The sequence below is a fragment of the Sardina pilchardus genome, chromosome 10 (assembly GCF_963854185.1).
Source record: "Sardina pilchardus chromosome 10, fSarPil1.1, whole genome shotgun sequence".
Lineage (NCBI taxonomy): Eukaryota > Metazoa > Chordata > Actinopteri > Clupeiformes > Clupeidae > Sardina > Sardina pilchardus.
Genome location: NC_085003.1, coordinates 1,800,317 through 1,807,885, shown reverse-complemented (window position 1 = coordinate 1,807,885; position 7,569 = coordinate 1,800,317). Strand labels below are relative to the sequence as shown.

Below are 7,569 nucleotides of genomic sequence, written 5' to 3'. Positions count from 1 at the left end.
TTGGACTCTGACTTTAATTTATATACTCAAACATCTTCTGGGCTTTGTGTTTTGTAGTTTATTTTTGCTCTTGCTGGTCCTGTCAGTACTGTCTGACCACTTCTATTTGATCTGTATATGTTGCCCGAGCTTCAGACAGTGACAAATGTGTTCTAGTTTGTGTAAAGTTGAACATAATTTCTTGTCCATAAAGAGGTTGAGACTAATCCAGGGTCAAAGCTGAAACTCAAAAAGCCAGGGCAGGGCAGGGCCACAAACACTGACCCTGGTGCTTCACATGAAAATGAATGGTTTCTTTGGTTATAGAATTGTTGGTTAGTGCAGTTACTTGCCATCTCTCCGGAGTTGGGTGCCAAATTACCATGCTCACCTAGGACAGCAGGTCCCTCCACGGTTCGCCATGGGGGGAAAGCATACAGAAAGCCTTCGGCCATTCATGTGCCAGAGCATCGACTCCCAGCAGAGCATCTCGGTCAGGGAAAACAACTTCACACAGTGTATCATCTCACGCAAGGCAAAGAGATCAACATGAGCTTTTCCGAACTCGGCCACACCCCCTCCACCACCTGTGGGTGAAGACGCCACTCCTGATGATAGGGTACCAAACTCTGGTACATATTTCATAATGTACAGAGAGTCTGGCCACTTTCAATTGCCAAGCATTGACTTCCTTCAATGCGGGTACTCTGTTGATGTTTAAAACTATTGAATCTGCCCAGAGCCACACTGGATATGCCATAACCAATCGCTAACGTTTGGGCTTGATCTTGGTCTATGTCATTCTCAAACTAGCCCATGAATATACCGCAGACCCAGACGACTTACTGATGGGAAATGAAAATTGAGGGGAAGCACGTTGGAAGGCGGTGCCAGGCTAGTGATTGGGGGCCTCTTGTGAGCATATCTGCTGCCCTGTTCAGTTCTCCCGGAACATGAACTGCATGGACTGAGAGGTGACACCTCGCCCATAACAGCCAGCTTTTCGCCAAACCGCATAGCTGCGGGAGAAAATACTGCTGCAGTGCCTTGGCGATTCATATGGCTACCATCAGTGTATTGTCTGACCTCACCAATACATCACGCCCTATGATTAGCCGGCGAAAGTGCTTCAGTGCTACAGTAGATGCACTGTTAAAAGTTCCAGCCCATTTATGTGTGGCCGCTGCAGCTGCTTGCTCCATGTCCCTTGGTCTGCTTGCCCCTCGCACACCGCTCCCCGACCTAGGAGGGAGACATCCGTAGTCACCACATGCCTGTGAGATACCCTCCCCAATGGAGAGGTTCTTGGGGAGGCACCAGAGAGCCCTCCAGCATCTCTCGTCCACTTGAATACGTTTGTTCCTGTCCCTGATAGGGTGTTTTATATGCCCCCCGTTTGAGGGACTAACGCTACCTGAACGACTTTGGTGAAAGTATGGGGTGATGGCGCTAGCCCGAAGCATAAGACAGAGAAGTCCCAAACTCTGCCCTTGAACTCAAAGCGAAGATGCTTCCTGTGCCGAGGGTGAAGGGTGAATCGGAACGTGGAAATGTGCATCCTTTACTATTTACAACTATTGTGGCCATCCAGTCCCCCTGCTGCACGCTCTGAACAATGCGCTGCAGCCTCAGCATCTTGAATGCAATTTGGGATACGTGCTGATGGGGTCGAGGCAGGCCGCCAGCGCCTCCTCCACCTCGGGCAGGTAAGTAATTCCCTCAGCCCCGTGTAGGGCAGAGAAAGCCCAAAACTCTGGACAGGTGATTGCGCTGAATAGGGTGTCCCCCAAGAGCGCTGCAAATGGAAACATGAAAACATGCAAATGGAATGTGGGTCCAGGGTGGGGATGAACAGCCCACACTCCTGGACACTTCATTTGGGCGGCCTCGGACATACTTACTATTTTGTGATTTTATTAATTATTTTCAGAGAAGATGTTTATTCTTCTGTCTTCCGTTGGTTGTTTTAAATCCTATTCTTCCGCTCTCGGACCAGTGGCAATTAGACGTCGCTGAGGAATGAAAGTGTGTTTGCTATTGGCTGTGCCGTCTAATATTTAGCCGAGCCATTTCACGCCAATATAACCTTAACAGGACCTATTGGAGGACTTCAGTGGTGATTATGTGGTCAAGGAGTGTATTCCCATTGATTAACGCTGAGTAGTTTGACTGATAGAGAACCGTTCATTGTTACAGTATGTGAAGCACCAGGATCAGTGTTTGTGGCCCTGCTTTTTAAGTTAATGAGGGGGAGGGTCAAAACAAAGAATGGCAGTTTTGAACCATACTGGACCTCACTTGCTGAACCATCTAAAGCCTGCTATGAACTTATTGCCTAGCCTAGAAATCTAGACGCACCCTAGCGGGCAAAAATAGTTTTGCCTAGCGGGATGGTCTAGGGTCGCACCGTTGAGGCCAAGCCTGCGCTAGGCTCCAGGCCAGCCTAGCCAATCAGAACGCTCTATCTATGTACGGAGTCCTTGAGCCCGCCTTCGGCTTCCAATATTGACGCCAGGGGTCCCCATACGTCCTCGTTCGACTAGTTGGGTGTGAAACCATGTTGCACAACCATAGAGAAAAACATACAGTAATATGGATGAGGCTAACGAAGCACGCTCGTTTGAATCGGCTTTGGAAGAGTTAGACTTGGGCTTTTCTTTGAAGGTTGAGCAGAAAGAAGCACTCAAGTCATTCGTTTTACAGAAGGATGTACAGTATTTGCCGTTTTGCCGACCGGCTACGATTGGTCACAAATACTGGCCTATTACGTGCAGAGGCAGTTTGAAAGACAACTGTTCATCCCACCCACAGGCTTCAGCTCTGTGAATGGTCCGACCCCAGACTATACATTTCTGTATAGTTTGGCTTGCCAGGCTACTTATTGTCTGCAAATGTACAAAAAGTTGTATTAAACAATGCAAATACAGAGCAGCATCACTGCAGTGTACTGCTTTATGTTTCTGTGAGTGAGAATATCAGAGAGTGTAAAGCTGTGTTAATAATTTCTTTGCTTCTTGACCGAGACAAAAGTGGTCATTGAATTCAGCATGGAATCTTATATCTTATGTTTTTAATTAAATTATGTAACTATTCAAAGCTCAACTGCAGAATAGTTGAACTACTGGTTCTTTGTTCTGTTTCTTGTTATGCAGGCCTACATTAAAAAGACAAAAAAAAAGAGAGAAAAAAACTAAAACAATGAAACAACAAAAAAACGCCATATTTGGTGGCCATTTTGAATTTTTTTATCATATATTTTAAAGTTTAAAGGCCTTCTATGTGAAAGTGTGCTCATATTTATATGCATCATGGTGAAATGTGTTATTGTATTTAAAGTTTTTGGCAGCTTTTAATCCATTTTCCCATTACAAAATCCATATTTGGCGGCCATTTTGAAAAATGGCCGCCATGACCCCCAGGGGTCAGATTTTGAGCGCCTACGGTCCTAAATCTTATCAGACCCCCTTTGTGAGCCTTCGTACCAAATTTCATGCTTTTATCGCAAAGTGATCGATTTTTGCGCTTAGCCGCCCTACTACTATGACATTTATCAAGATTTACCAAATCTGTTGCACGACCTCCAAAACATTCGTAAAGTTGCCTATGCCCATGTAGTTAATGACATAAGAATGAATAATAAAGACATGGACGAAATAACCTTTTTATTTGATGTTTTTTGTATGCATAAAGATATCTGGCGTTATACTGTTAACAGACATCTCAACCGTTTGGTAGAGGCCTATATCTAGAAAACTGTGGGGTCTGAGTTTGAAAAAACAATAGATTTTTGTTATTAATGTCCTAATTAATTAAGAAATGCAAAAAGATAATTTTTCCATTGCTTTTTTCTTGGTGCGGACTTTAAAGGGTTAATTATTAAATTAAAATTGGACCCGCAGGGAGGGGTGGACGTGGGGCAGCATCGTCCCGAGTTACGGAACAGATAGCAAAATCATTATGGCCCAAATTTGGGCCAAAACTGGCATGCCATTTTGGCAAAGCTTTGGAATGATGTACGGCCCAAATTTGGCCCAAGTTAGGCATGCCAAAAGAAAAACAAAAGCAGGCCAAAGCCCAGCCGAAACCTATTGTGGAATACCAAAATGTAGCCAGAAGTATCCCAGAGAGTGGCCAAAATCCCAAAACCTTGCCAAAAAGATGCCATAACTGACCCAAATAGTATAGCTATTTATTAATTTATTTATTAATTCATTACTTTTTTTTTAATTTATTTATGTGGATTAGTTACGCAAAAATGTCCTAGTATCCTAGGCTCATAAGTTAAAATGTTAAATTATGTTCTATGTGGATTATGCATAAAAAATGTGACAATGTATTTTAAAGTGAATTTTTGTTTTTATTGGTATTCATTCAGTTTGCAGCTCCTGGTTGGGAGCCGGCTGACGTTTTTTCCTCACATCGTGCCCAGTAAAACCATCTCTTCGTAGCCTTTGTAGCCGATCTGTAAATCTGTAGCAGCCGAGCAGGTTGGATTGCGCCTCACTGCATCTGAAATTGAAGACATACACAAAGAAAGTGTGTGTCAGTGATTTTAACAGATATAACTGGGTTTAAACAGCAATTTTTCACGATGCAAGTTCCAATAGAACTCATAGTGTGGGAGATAGGTTTGTGGGGCTGTGTGTCTGTGTCTCCAAGAAACATTTCAGGAAGTTTTCTGGAAGTTCAGTTCTGTTAAATTCTACTAAGAATAATTGTCTGACAGAATCCGCATATAGGTGCAGGAGCTTTTGGAAAAGAGTTATCAGAGCCTAGAACAGGATGCTTGTAATAAACAGTGATGAACAGTTAAATGCTTATTCATCATACTGTCTTCAGATGCAGTTTCTCAAAAAAAAAAGAAATCTTTGACATCGGCTCCCCCTGCCAATCCTATAGTGATGACCTACAAAAGAAAAATAACCGGTCCGGTTGTATTACCATAACATTTTTACCATTCATTCAGCATTACCCACTCTTAGAGAAATCAAAGCAGCTCACCAATTCCTGACGAAGGTCCCGCTGGGTTGCCAGGTCACCCTCCAAGGCCTCCAGAACCTGTGTGTCACCCAGGGGAAAATAGGCAATATGCCTGGAGGTGGGGGACATCTTGATGGATTAGTGTAGGTCTTGAATTATTTGTATCACATGCTCCTCTGCTGGTCCAACAGGATTTGTTGGTTCACCAACAGGTCACGCAGAAGAGCTGAAAAATACAAAAGCATCATTTAATATAAAAAGGCAGTTCTGAATCCTCAACATATGTAGGTATGTCATGTAGGCTATGTATTTGCCCAGCTAGCCATCCATCTATCTATTTACACCCTCCTAGCACCATGCATAGGACAGCCATAGCCTTTTCCTAAAACATCCAAACAGAGTTCTGTCACATCCAGATAAATTAGGCCTAATTACCATAGAATATTCTGAAATGTACAATTGGACATTATTTTTTACAAAGGAACAAGGCCTACTGCATGGGGAAATGCGTTTCTCCAATTATCTAACTTCCTTTAGGCCTACGTGATTGATTACGTTATGTTGTGAAGTTACAGTTATGCCACTAGCTCTCAATGACAGTCTCCTGAAGAGATTAATGTACTGCCAGGAGAGCAAGATCCTCAGTTAGCAACAAGTTGGGCCAACGGATTCGTAGGTTTAAAGGTGAGAGCTTTCTGCAATACGCAAAGGCTATATTTTTTTTGTCTGCATATTTCCAACCGGTACGCTAACTCGCTTATTGGCCTAGCCTGCTCGCCAAGGTAGCGGGTGTACTCGATTTACCTACTTCAAATCTAACACGTCTTTTTAGGCTACATTAAACACAAGGCGTAACGTTATTATACACAAGAACAACATCTTTTTTGATAAAGAGAATAAATGTAGGCTACATACCTTCAGTTATCACAACGGCAAACTGATGGAGGCTCTTCTCTGGGCTCAAATGTTCAAAATCCCCGGTCTCTGTGCATTCTTTTGGCAAGCCATGATACAGCCAAAGCTCACCCATGAATCATGAGATGCGGTCCCGCTCATCACATTGTCGGCTGGTTAACCAGACGTAATCCATAACTTAGCCAGAATTACATGGCGCCCTTTATTTATTATGGCAAATCATAATTAAGCCATAGGTCGCCCAAAGAACGCACGCGCAAGTCATGAGATGCGGTCCCGCTCATCACCTTGTCGGCTGGCTAACCAGACGTAATCCATAACTTGGCCAGAATTAAGGCAGATCATAATTAAGCCACAGGTTGCCCAAAAACCTTTGAGTGGCCTTTTCCTGTGCCAAACAAAGCCCAAAGAGGCCACATTTATGCCAAAGGAAAGCCAAAATGATTTGCTATCTATATGGGACCAACTCCAAGTACCAGGGCAACGTTTGGTCCGGGTGCCACCAACATATTCTGATGCAGCCGGTAGGCCTACGCAGGTGGTACTTCCTATGGTGCAGGCGGCGCTGCAAATGCTGCATAGCAGTGTGTTTGGGGCTCACTTAGGAATTCAAAAACTGCAAGCTAAAGTTAAAGATCGTTTTTATTGGCCCGGATGGTTTGGGGATGTTCGACAGTTCTGTAGAGCATGCCAGGACTGTGCCTCTCGTAAGACCCTGGGGCCTGCTCCTAGGGCTCCCTTGAATCCTTCCGCTACATGCTGACCACTAGAACGCATTGCCGTGGATATACTAGGTCCCTTGCCTGAAACTCCAAATAAAAATAAATACATTCTTGTAGTGGGTGATTACTTCTCCAAATGGACCGAAGCTTATGCGCTGCCAAATCAGGAAGCAAAGTCGGTGGCGCGGGTCCTAGAGCAGTGGGTGTGTCGGTTTGGGGCTCCCCGTAGCATCCACTCTGACCAAGGGAGAAATTTCGAGTCCACACTGCATGTTTAAGAGGTTTGTCAACTGCTCTGTATAAATAAGACACGAACATCTCCCTACCATCCTGAATCTAATGGGATGGTTGAGAGGTTTAATCGCACCCTATTGTCCATGTTGGCATTGTTTATAGAAGACAACCAATCTAATTGGGATGTATTGTTGCCCTACGTGCTCATGGCCTATAGGAGTTGTGTTCACGCCTCCACTGGGTTCACCCATAGACAGTAAAAGATATGGACAGAGCTATCACGTAGACGGCAGCAGAGACCGAGGAAGCAAATTTCAACGGTTTTTTTTAGGTCTTCTTATTCCGTCATAGGTCTCCTGCGCAGGCTCAGTTGTCGTACATGTGACGTAGGCACGTAGTCTGACCGAGTCTGACCTATGGCGACGCTTTACTCTCGCTGGACGCATGCGCCTTTAACACTTTAGCATTGACTTCGAAAAAACGTTAATTACTCAGCCGATAAGACCATTACGAGATTATTATGTCAATTTCACAATGTAGTATGTACCCCGACAATAGAAAATGTTCATATAAAGGCTTAAAACGCTTCAGCTCTAACGTAATTTGATGTCAAAGTGGCGCTTACGCCCCATAGGATTCAATGGAATGGCCAGCTAGCCACGGTCTTCTCGTTAGCATGGCGGCCGCCATACTGTCTACACTCTCAGAACGTTCGCTGCCCCCTTGGGTTCACCCCGCA

General features: G+C 44.3%; 1 long non-coding RNA gene across 1 annotated transcript; it reads right to left on the bottom strand.

Moving 5' to 3' along the window:
• Positions 1-4,833: 4,833 nt before the first annotated feature.
• On the bottom strand, positions 4,834-7,066 carry LOC134093718 (uncharacterized). The gene is made up of 3 exons (XR_009940378.1): positions 5,875-7,066; positions 4,981-5,185; positions 4,834-4,885 (listed from the first exon to the last, which is right to left on the bottom strand). It is a non-coding gene; the product is annotated as an uncharacterized LOC134093718 (long non-coding RNA).
• Between the last annotated feature and the right edge of the window lie 503 nt (positions 7,067-7,569).